Source organism: Podarcis tiliguerta (genome assembly GCF_965153285.1).
Source record: "Podarcis tiliguerta genome assembly, chromosome: 1".
NCBI classification, from domain to species: Eukaryota; Metazoa; Chordata; class Lepidosauria; order Squamata; family Lacertidae; genus Podarcis; species Podarcis tiliguerta.
This window is the reverse complement of record NC_139534.1, coordinates 15,605,048-15,617,194: the sequence shown is the minus strand read 5'-3', so window position 1 is coordinate 15,617,194 and position 12,147 is coordinate 15,605,048. Positions and strand designations below refer to the sequence as shown.

The window sequence follows — 12,147 nt, the reverse complement described above, 5'->3', positions numbered from 1 at the left end:
TTTGCTTTGAAATGGCGTTTTCTTCTCCAATCATTTTGCAGCAGCCAACAATGAAATCAACAAATGCTTCTAGAAACACCTTATTCACCATTGTTTGAGTGTGGATTTGACCATACCGTTAGTAGGAAAGGCTCTGGAGAGGTCTCCTCTTCAGTCATAATAACTACCAGTCATCATCATCATCATCATCATCATCATCATCATATTTATACCCTGCCCATCTGGCTGGGTCCCCCCAGCCACTCTGGGCAGCTTCCAACAAAACACTAAAATACAATAACCTAGTAAACATTAAAAGGTTCCCTAAACAGGGCTGCCTTTAGATGTCTTCTAAAAGTTTGGTAGTTATTTTTCTCTTTGACATCTGGTGGGAGGGCGTTCCACAGGGCGGGAGCCACTACCGAGAAGGCCCTCTGTCTGGTTCCCTGTAACTTGGCTTCTCGCAGTGAGGGAACCCTCAGAAGGCCCTCGGCGCTGGACCTCAGTGTCCGGGCAGAACAATGGGGGTGGAGACGCTCCTGCAGGTATACTGGACCAAGGCCGTTTAGGGCTTTCAAGGTCAGCACCAACACTTTGAATTGTGCTCGGAAACGTACTGGGAGCCAGTGTAGGTCTTTCAAGACTGGTATTATATGGTCTTGGCGGCCGCTCCCAGTCACCAGTCTAGCTGCTGCATTCTGGATTAGTTGTAGTTTCCGGGTCACCTTCAAAGGTAGCCCCACATAGAGCGCATTGCAGTAGTCCAAGCGAGAGATAACCAGAGCATGCACCACTCTGGCGAGACAGTCTGCGGGCAGGTAGGGTCTCAGTCTGCATACCAGATGGAGCTGGTAAACAGCTGCGATGGACACAGATTTGACCTGCACCTCCATGGACAGCTGTGAGTCCAGAATGACTCCCAGGCTGCACACCTGGTCCTTCAGGGGCACAGTTACCCCATTCAGGACCAGGGAGTCTTCCACACCCACCCGTCCCCTGTCCCCCTAAAACAGTACTTCTGTCTTGTCAGGACAGTGGTTAGCCACCATCCATCCTCCAACCACCTTATGTCTAATATGTACATTTAAAAAGAGGAAGGGAACCTGGTGCTTTTCATATACTGTTGGACTACAAGCCCCATGTTGTTAGTGCTATTTTTCTAGAAAAAGAGGTGCCAGGATTCACCACGAACACCTCCATTGTTCTCTTGTAACGGCAATGGTGCCTACCTGAGAGGTGCCAGAACTGAGTCCCAGTGAGTTCCTGCTGCAGAATAACCTTGATACTATTATTAAAATGTATTAATGCTAGCTACAATGTCAAAGGCAGAAGCTTAGGAAGTGGGACTGGTCCTCTTGCATTGCTGTAGCTATTTTGAAGTACAGAAAGCAACCACAACAAAAGTTCTTAAAATTCTGCAATGTAACCTTGAATGTATCCAACAGGAGGTCTTTAAACCTTAATGAGAATATTGTCCCCATGCTACTGAAATCTCTTACATATCTATGAACGTATACATCTGCTTTATAGTGATCCAGATCATTAGTCTTTCTAGCCCAGCATTTGCTATTCTGACAGTCAGACAGTGTCAGACAGCCAAGGACTCTGGTAGAGGTCCTTTCCAGGCCTGCTACCCGAGAGCCTTTTTCAACTGAGATGCCAGCAATCGCACCTGAGACATGGTCCAGATGAGGCCTCACACTCCCCCCACCCTTACTGAAATCTGAAATAGCATCCCAGGATAATGGGAATGCTGGCCTCATCATTCATATACATTAGCCACAGACGTAGGGACCAATGTTTAGCTCTTTCCAAAGATGTTTCCAGGTGGCAGTGCTGATACTTCAGATGGCTTTTCCTCCTGGTGTGTAGGTGGGGGTCCTTTTTCAAACAACTTCACCCAATGTCACATGTCTGAAAATTTGACCCCCACCCCATGGCAGCCAGCAGGAAGGCAGACAGGAAAAGCTCTTACCAAAGTCTTTTATTCAATATTCACAGAGAGAGGCTTAGAAAGGTAGTCGCTCAGTGTAATCTCCTCCCCCCCTGCCTTCTCAATCATCAACCACCACCCCTTACGGTGGCTGCTTAAGGCCACTTGTCTCTTAGATCTTTGCTTTCCTACTTTCAAGGCCCACCAGGTTCTGGGAGGTGGTGGTTCTAGAATGCTTTCTAGTGATAACATGAAAAGTGATAACAAACCCGCTGCTTTGGCTCTACTTTTCTTCCCTCCCCCCTTCTCCCATTATTTTTCAGCTCTGCCCCTCATCTATCTCTAAGCTGTGACCTTCTGCAAACCATTGTTATAAACCTATACTGTCCTCTTCTTCTCTGGAAGTTTCAGGAGGTAGGGGGGGTGATCTCCACCATTCCTCCCCAGCCCAGTCCCTGACACCCAGGAGGGAAGGGTTGTTCCACTCACCTCTGCCCCTGGAGTTTTTACCAAGGTACTGATGGTTCTGGTAGCCCATCTGAGGACCTGGGGCTATGGGTCGGTGCCCCCTAATTTGGATGATGTCCTAGTCAGGGCATTTTTAAGGACTCCGTGTGAGAGAAATGTGGCGACCACTCTGTCATGTCTACAGTTTTGTTGTGAACTTGGGAAAGAGTGCCCTGGAGCCTACATAAATCAGTACACACCTATAATGTAGATAGATTTGCAGCGCATATTTGCAGAAGTCATTTGAAAACGGACCCTACCTGCACACTAGGAGAAGGAGGGGCCACCCCTAGTATCTAGGAAAAAACTATTTTGTCTATGTTCTTTGGTTAAGTTATACTGAGTACCAGGGCTGCCATCCAGGGACCTCTAGAGGGAAATGGAAATTATTCGTGGAGGCCAGTTGTCCCCTTCCTCTTTCAGCTGCCTGGGTCATGTCTGTATCAATGACTTTTGTTGGCATAGTACAAGTGGGATGGTAGCTAGGGCTCCCTATAGAATTCCTGACATGTCCATTTCTAATCCAGTTCATGTTAGTGATGTTCCATTTGTTCCTGCTGGGGCTGTTTTCAATTTGCAACCTTATAGTTGCTCTGTGGGAGAGATGGGAATAACCATGTCATGTGTTCTTGCTGCATCAATGGAGTTGTGGGCTTTGAGAGGTAATCCTTGCTCGACTAGCTGGTCTGAAGTGTAAAACGGTCCTTCCCCCACTGGATAGAGGCAGATTTAGGGGAGCACGGCCAGTTTGGCCACACTGGGCATGGAGCCTCAAGAGGGCTGCAGGGGACACTGGGGCACAAGATGCGGGAGTGCCAAATTTTGGTGTTGCACAGGGTGCTGCTGAAATTTGAGACCTCAAGGTTCACCACTGCTCGGGGTAGGTCATTTGAAGATGGACCCTGCCTGCACAGCAAGAAAAGGAGCCATTCCAACTCCAGCAAAACATGAATTCCACCAAGGATTCCTGTTTTTCTCACAATTATGTGTTGTGTTCAGAAACCAAAAATAATCCCATTAGATACAATCGGGGCGAGGGGGCAGGGGCGGAAAGGGACCCACGGATCGACCGCAATCTACCAAAACCTCCCGAGGATCTACCAGTAGATCGTGATCGACCTGTTGGGCATCCCTGGGCTAGAGCATCCTTCCTCAACCTGCTTCCCTGCAGATGTTTTGGACTTCAGTTTCCATGAATCTCAGCTGCTACAGCCCAGTTGGTGAAGCCTGGAAAAGAAGATAGCAGGCATCTGTTCTATGGTCACATCTATAGCAGTTAAGTTGCTTCCTAAATGCTGTAAGTGCCAACCCCATGCTTGGGCTAAGATTGGATATTGTGAATTTTTGCTGTGGTCATTACCGAAAGCTGTATATTAGGACTGGATTCAAAATCTATTCAATTGCAAAAGAATTGGCTACATCTGGTATTCCACTTATTGCAAATCTGTTCCCTCATTCATGGGCATTATGTACACGGTGAGCAGAACTAGAATAGCCTAATGTTCCTTGCAGGTTGTTGTGGGTTTTTTGAGACAAGCTGAATTAGAAGATTATATTGGTTTGCTCCATTACCCCCTTTGCCTAGATAATGATGGACAAGTTAAGGATAATATCACACCTATCGGGTGGTTCACACACAGCATACCCATCAGTAGATGTTGCAGTCATGGAGCGATGTATGAATGGGATATCGGAGATGTAACAGAACTTTCATATAATCTCATACATATAGTCAGCTCATAGATTCTTCTGCCAGTCATCAGGTGTCAGGCTGCCAAAAAAGCCCTTCCGTCTGTGGTTCAATGCTGTAAGCAGAAACAGGCATGGCTTGACAGTAATTAACTCTATTGCCCAGTAACCAAGGAGACAGCTCATGGCACATCTGTCAGCTAAGCAAGTCAGTTGCAGAAGCTAAAGTTCCGTCCTCTCTTCCCCTGTATTTATGCACTTTTTCACCGTGGCTCAGCTTTTCTTAATTGTTCTAGCCTTTCCTCGACTCTTCTTTCCTGCGCTGAGAAGGGGGATGGGGAAGGAGCTGAATCAGAACTGTATTGCAGGACAGGAGACACAGCCCCTGCTTCTCCTCTAGGAGTGTGTGGCTGGTGGCCTCTCCCCTTCCCCCTCATTCTCTGCCGATGATTCCTCCCTGCTCCACCGGCCTGAACCCGGTTCAAAGTCTGCTTCCCTCTTGGACTATTGGCTGCCACCTCTCTTCCTCTTCCAGCCAATCCCTGGCATCAAACCTGGTTCCCATTTGAATATACATCACTTGGTGATTTAGTACAGCACCCAGTGATGCTTTGCCTATATGAACGGGCTACCACAGAGATCGTGCCATAGAGAAAGTGTTGCCTTCAGTGTCAAAGCACATGCTTTGAATGTCCTTGCTTCAATTCTCAGCATCTCCATCTTATGACTGGGAAGGATTCCAGTCCAAAAACCAATAATAATAATAATAACAATACAGTCATACCTCATGTTGAAGGGGCATATTACAATATAATTGTTATTATTTTTATCCCAAAAGGGGAGGTTTCTACACCAACCAGAAGGACATGCTTAAATGTTACAGTGCAAATGGGCCTCTCATTGGAATGTCTAGGCTTAGGCGGTGAAAGATAAGAGCAAGGTTGAATGTGTGTTATTCTGGCCCCAGACGGGGGGGGGGGGGGAGACTGAGGACAAGGAGGCGAGTTGAAAGGGAGGAGGGTAATGCAAGAGACAAAGCCCCATTTTATTGCTACTAGTATAAATCACATGTTTTGCATTTGAACACGTGTCGAGGTTCATGGCATGGAGAGGCTGGTGCAGGAAGGAAAGGGGGGGGCAAGGGAGCTGGGCATGTTTAGCCTGGAGAAGAGGAGGTTAAGGGGTGATATGATAGCCATGTTCAAATATATAAAAGGATGTCATATAGAGGAGGGAGAAAGGTTGTTTTCTGCTGCTTCAGAGAGGCGGACACAGAGCAATGGATCCAAACTACAAGAAAGAAGATTCCACCTAAACATTAGGAAGAACTTCCTGACAGTAAGAGCTGTTCAACAGTGGAATTTGCTGTCAGGGAGTGTGGTGGAGTCTCCTTCTTTGGAGGTCTTTAAGCAGAGGCTTGACAACCATATGTCAGGAGTGCTCTGATGGTGTTTCCTGCTTGGCAGGGGGTTGGACTCGATGGCCCTTGTGGTCTCTTCCAACTCTATGATTCTATGATTCTATGATTCTATGATTCTAAGCCCATGTAAGGACATAGGAAGTTGCCATAACTTTCAGTTTACAAGAAATCAGGTGGCTTACAAGAGATCAGGTGGTATTCTATTCTGCAAAACCATATAAAGGGGGGCGCACCCTGACTGGGTGTGCAGGTTGCGTACTTATCGCCCTGTACCTTTGTTCTGCATATGCACTTCAAATAAAAAATCCTGTTAATAACCTGCAAGGACGTTTTGCCGCTTTGTATGAATCTGTGCTTCAGGGACCCAATAGCAGATGTGTGGTCCTTCAATGTTACGTCCGCTTCATGTTACGTTCTTTCAGGTTACATCCTGTGGCGACCCGGAAGTACCGGACAGGGTTACTTCCAGGTTTCGCCGCTCGTGCATGCGCAGAAGTGCAAAATGACATCGTGCGCATTTGCAGAAGTGGCGAATCGCAACCCATGTGTGCCCAGGCGCGCCGCTGTGGGTTGCGCCTCCGGAACGGATCCCGTTCGCAACCAGAGGTACCACTGTAATAATATATTTATACCCCACCCATCTGGCTGGGTTTCCCCAGCCACTCTGGGCGGCTTCCAACAAAAGATTAAAAATACATTAAAACATTAGTCATTAAAAACTTCCCTAAACACGGCTGCCTTCAGAAGTCTTACAAATGTCAGATAGTTGTTAATTTATTTGACATCTGATGGGAGGGCGTCCCACAGGGCAGGCACCACTACCAAGAAGGCCCTCTGCCTGGTTCCCTGTAGCTTCACTTCTTGCAATGAGGGAACCGCCAGAAGGCCCTCAGCGCTGGACCTCAGTGTCTGGGCTGAACGATGCGGATGGAGATGCTCCCTCAGGTATACTAGACCAAGGCCGTTTAAGGTTTTCAAGATCAGCACCACACTTTGAATTGTGCTCGGAAATGAACTGGGAAGAAGAGCTGCTGTCCAATTGCGCAAACTCAGTGGTAGGAATCCTCTGGGACACAGGCTGAAGGTACCTCTGTCTGGTCCCTAAGACTCCATCTGGTCACATTCTCTCTGACCTGAGCTGACCAAGTGTCTCTCTCTCCCCCCCCCCCAATATAGTCAGATACCAGTTACAAAATGTTGTGAACCACCCTAAGATCTGTGGGTGAAGGGCAGTTTACAAATTTAATAAATAATAATAAAATAATAAAATATATAGTAATCTAGGGAATAGCAGACCCTCCTAAAAAGGGACGTGGGTGGTGCTGTGGTTTAAACCACTGAGCATCTTGGGCTTGCCGATGAGAAGGTTGGTGCTTCGGATCCCCACGATGGGGTGAACTCCCGTTGCTCTGTCCCAGCTCCTGCCAACCTAGCAGTTCTAAAGCACACCAGTGCAAGTAGATAAATAGGTACCTCTGCGGTGGGCAGGTAAACGGCATTCCTGTGCTCTGGTTTTTGTCATTGTGTTCCATTGTGCCAGAAGTGGTTTAGTCATGCTGGCCACATGACCCGGAAAGCTGTCTGTGGACAAACGCTAGCTCCCTTGGCCTGAAAGTGAAATGAGCACCGCAACCCCATAGTCGCCTTTGACTGGACTTAACCATTCAGGGGTCCTTTACCTTTTCTACCTTTTAGCAGACCCTTCAAGTGCCCCTATTTTCCAGGGATGTCCCTGATTTAGAGAAGCCATCCAGGTTTCTGATCTGATCCCAGATTGTCCCGCTTTCTCTTAAGATGTTCCTATTTTCATTGGATAAATGTTGAAGGGTATGGAGTTATCTGCCCCCCCCCAAGCTATCTGAGGGTAATTCTGTATAGTGAAGGGTTTTTTAAAAAGTTTAATGTTTTATTATGTTATCAGATATGTTGGAGGCTGTCCAGAGTAGCTGGGGCAAACCAGTTAGATGTGTAGTGTATAAATAGTAAAATTGTAATTATGGAATGGGGCGTCCCTATTTTCATCGGAGTAAAGTTGGAGGGCATGGAATAGAAGTTGAAAGCTAAGCAGAAATGTGATGCCGGCTGCAAAGCAATCAAGTGTAAAGAAATCATGTCCATTGAGTGACGTATGGACCTCAGGATGCTCTTCATTAGTGACTGAGGGTTAGTGTGCCCCATATTTCACCAGGCAGGTGTAACAAATGGGCTCTTGATTTAGAATAAGGAGCTAACAACAACCCATGTTATCTACAATCCTGTCAAATAGAAAAGGCATAAGAAGATTAATCATATCACTATAATGCTAATGCTCATAAATATTGGTTGACATTCTTCACTTTGGATCACTTTGATCAAAACCCTAAGAACTCTTTCCAAACTAAAAAAACAACAACATCACCTTGGTGTATGCCATGTTTAAAAGCTGCATTCCCCTTTAAATTATATTTAGGTGGATCGGTTCAAGTTGCCTACAGAAATATGCTCAATTGTAATCAGGCTTTGTCAGAAGCAAAGAAGGAGGAGATTCTCTTATTAATGTGTCTGAGACCATCTTTTCTTTCTTTCTTTCTTTCTTTTTCTTTGCATGATCTTGCAGATTTCAACTCCACAAAGTGGTTCCCCCTCTCCTGTAAGTCTGCATTGCATGGACAGGCAGAGTCCCCCAAACCCCGTGTGGAATAACGACTCAAGACAATGTGCTGTGAGATTAAAATTGGCCACAACTTTATTATGTTTCAGATGTGGGTAGACCTTGGCTCAGGCATTGGGCGTTTAGCCCTCCCAGTCCCCCGCTGGGGATCTGGGGAACATCAGGGTTATCCAGTATGTGGGGGGATGGGCTGGCTCTGGAGAACATATGTTCAGGCAGAGAAAGCCCACCCCCGTTACGCCGCCGTCGCAGGGGAGAGCAATGACAACTTCTCAGCGTACGGCCAAAGCTTCCTCTCAAAACAACCCCTTTAATGGGGATCCCTGGTATCGCTGCCACAAAGAGAAGGGGGACGTAAGTCACTGCTACACGCCCACCCCCAATTTAGCGAAGGTAGACTAAAGCATTCTGCCCAAAGCCTGATACTGCCAAAGTTGTGACGTTTTGCTATGGGAAAGGCACACCTGCCAATGCAGGAGAATTCCTTTCCAGCCCTTCAACAGCAACCTTGACGTAGCAGCGCCCGCCTACGTGTGGAGAAGAGGTTAACCTGCAAAAGAAGTCTTAACTGAGGGTGGTTAGGGTGGGAGAAGCTCTGGAGCCAACTGATGATTCCCAGGTAAGATCCTCCCCGTATTGTGTGGGCAGGGTGGTCCCTCCCCCTACCTGGCCTGATCACCTTGGCAGCGCTTCCCCAGGTGGGATTGGGCAACTGGCTGAGGTAGGCAGAGACCTCCAGGTATCCCACCTGGAGAAGGAGAAGCCAAGTCTGTGCTAATGGTGCCTCATAGGGTCCGGCGGCTGTGCATGACCACGCAAAGGGCGCCCCCCATTTAATGTGGGGAGCGGTCATTGTGGCCTGGTCAACGATATGGCAGCTGGCTGGGGAGTACTGCAGTTTTTCTTTGTTGTCCTTTCCTTTATGTGGCCCGGGATTGGTTCGTTTTTATCATATGCTGATTTCTACTTCCAGGTACCTAAACGGTTGTCGCTGCAAAACCGATAGGTATATTTATCTGTAAATATCAGACTTCACATGTCCTGCCTAGTGGCTTAAAAATACACTCACCATGTTCTTTCCCCCTAATTTATAACAAATTCATATCTAACATGCCCATTTCTAACTATAATTCATTTCAACAGAGCCTGACTCAGACACAAGAAGGGAAATGAATACAGTACGTACGCTTTAGCTCCATTGCAAGATCTCATGGGGATTTCATCAGCCTAGAAATAACAGAAAGGGAAAGGCATGACAAAAATCACTTAGGCCTGATTCACACCTTACACAGCAGATGTGTCAGCCACATCTACGTACATTGATGCCTCCCTATGGACACTGTAAAGGGTCATGAAGAGAAGATGCGGATACAGATAGCGCACTGGGGAGTTAGCTGTGGCATCCTCACTAGGGCTTAGTCTCACGTTTCACTTGGTCTCCAAAACAGGGAGGTGGGGAGTGTTACTGTTTTTGTATCCCACCCTTCAGCCCTATAGGGGTCAAGGGGGGCTAACAAAGAACAAAAAAAATTTAATGAAAGCCACATAAAAGAACAGCTGAAACCCATTTCTGTGATGAAATACAACACAGTGGGCAGTGGACTTCTGCATTATTTGGAGCTCCACTCCAGCTGTGTACACAAGGCTCAGTCAAACAAATATGTATTGTTGTCTGAAAGATAATAGTGGGGAGTGGGGAGCCTACAAAGTGTCCACCAGGAGCGAATTCCAGAACTGGTGTGCCACCACCAAGGAGGTCCCACAGGCCCACCATCAGAACCTCTCCTGATGATCTCAAAGCCAAGGTTGGTAGATACTGAGGAAGGTGCTCCTTTAGTTATTTGGGTCCCAAGTTATTCAGGGCTCTGTACATACATACATGCATACGTACATAATTATATCAGTACGCCATCTTTCCACAGTTCAAAACATGCTCAAGGTGGCTTATGACATGAAAAAATGCATGTTGGGTATATTCCATAATGTCTCCTGCTCTGAGCTTGAGTCCGCATCACAATGCAGGCTTCACTGCCTGGTGCAAAGCAGCCAATCATGTACTAGGTGGGTGTTGCCAGGGGTTGGCCAAAATGTATATAAATCAGACCCTTTCCCCTGTTTCCCCGGTTTGTTCCTGAGGCCTCAATAAAGCCTTTAAGCTGAATCGTTGCCTTGGGTCTTTCGTGAACCCACATCTACTTCAACTACAGTATAAGGAAAGCAGTCAAGCAATAAAGGAAACGTTAAAAAAATACACAACTAAACTGAACAACTTCCACAAAGACCACAACGAGGTCTCAAAGAAAGGTATGTTCTTAATTATCTAATGAAGGAATGTTGTTGGATGCCTATAAGCCCTAGCAAGAATACGTAACAGTCCTAGTTGAGGATGGGAGCTGCAGTCAGGCAGAGAAACAGGTTCCCCATCCCTGGTCTAATGCAAAGACTTACTTGGGTATCATTAGAAGGTTGGTTAATGTAATATGCTATGACTTGTGATGCTGTGTGTGGCGTTTGCCCATTCATTTGAAAATGTCTGTACGGGGAGAGAGAAAGGGTTAAAATGTAGACCAATAGGAAAGCTAGAGGCGGAGCCTATCTGTTTATAAAAGGGCTTAGCCCAAGGTTGGGTGCGGGTCGTTGGTTGGTTTTAGTTGGTTGGTTGGGAAAAGGCAGTTGGAAAAGCAGTTGGCCGGCAGTTGGACATAGAGAGACAGTTAGTGCAGTTGGTTCTTGTGTGAGGGGAGGTAGAAGAGATAGAGACAGGATAAAATAAGACTAAGAAGGTAAAGAGTAACAACTTTTGGAATGCAGTTAAAGTTTGTTTGTGTCTGCAGTAAACTACACTCTTCTTTGTTAACTTAAGAACCTGACCCAGACTAAGAGATTTACTGGGGAGGACCTGGTTGGTGGCAGCGGATTAGTGGTGTACGGGTCAATAGTCCATGAGACGACTGGGGGCTCCATACTAACACCACACTGTGGCTTTTCACTTCACTGTAAAGAAATCTATTCCTTCACAGCACTGAAGTGGTACAGTCCAGCAAGAGCTGCACACTCCGTCCTGTTGACCATGTAGTGCTGCTCTCTGTACTAGAATAGCTGCTCGCCCCTTTCCTGGGTGGGAGACAGTTGGTGCCTCGTCCTCACTCTTTGCCATCACCCTGTGGCATCACCCTGTCCTGAACCAGCAGTGGTTTCAGGGTATCCCATTAGAGGGGTCTCGGGGAAGGCTCTGTCCCAAAGCCAAGCATGGGGGAGATGGGCCATTGAGCTTCAAGTGGAGAATGATCTTCACCTCTGGAGATCAGCATCTTGGGGGTGGGGTGGGGGGGTGAAGGGCATAATCTTTGGCATGACCCTGAAACGGTTTTAGCCCTCTGGGAGAAGTTTGGAATAGATCTACTGCACACCCAATGCCTGAGCCAAAGTTTCAGCCTCATCTGTAGTCCATAAAGTTGTGGCCATTTTTAATCCAGATTATTATCTGTTTGAGTTCACTTTGTCACTCCTTAATTTAACCACTGTCAAGAGGAGGGTGGCACTGCAACTGGGACTGCAATGCTCTGTTGTTGCTTCTCTTTCAAAGAGCAATCACTCAAAGTTGCCTTTTATCAAATGGCAAGGGCATAAGTGGACTGGTATTACTCACCAAATTGTAATTATCAGCCCAGTGAGGTACATTGGAAGCTGCTTTTGTGCATTATGCAAGTTGTAAGCAGTTATCTGAGCCAGTAATGGGGTAGTGGAGGCTACCATTGCAAGCACACTTGCTTGGAAGTAAATCCCTTTGGAATAAATAGAACTTACATCCAAGGAAACGTTCTGAAGCCTAGGCTGTTACCATTGCTAATTTTTAGGCTTCTTGTATCCTACTTTTAAGGGGACGCGGGTGGCGCTGTGGGTAAAACCTCAGTGCCTAGGACTTGTCGATCGTATGGTCGGCGGTTCGAATCCCCGGTGAGCTCCCGT

At 46.8% G+C, this 12,147-nt stretch overlaps 1 long non-coding RNA gene across 1 annotated transcript in view; it reads left to right on the top strand.

Moving 5' to 3' along the window:
* LOC310665027 overlaps positions 1–11,043 on the top strand; it is a 565,459-nt gene extending 554,416 nt beyond the window's left edge. Inside the window, exon 2 of the long non-coding RNA XR_014505150.1 lies at positions 10,889–11,043. This is a non-coding gene — a long non-coding RNA (uncharacterized lncRNA). The remainder of the gene's footprint in view (positions 1–10,888) is intronic.
* The last annotated feature ends 1,104 nt before the right edge of the window (positions 11,044–12,147 follow it).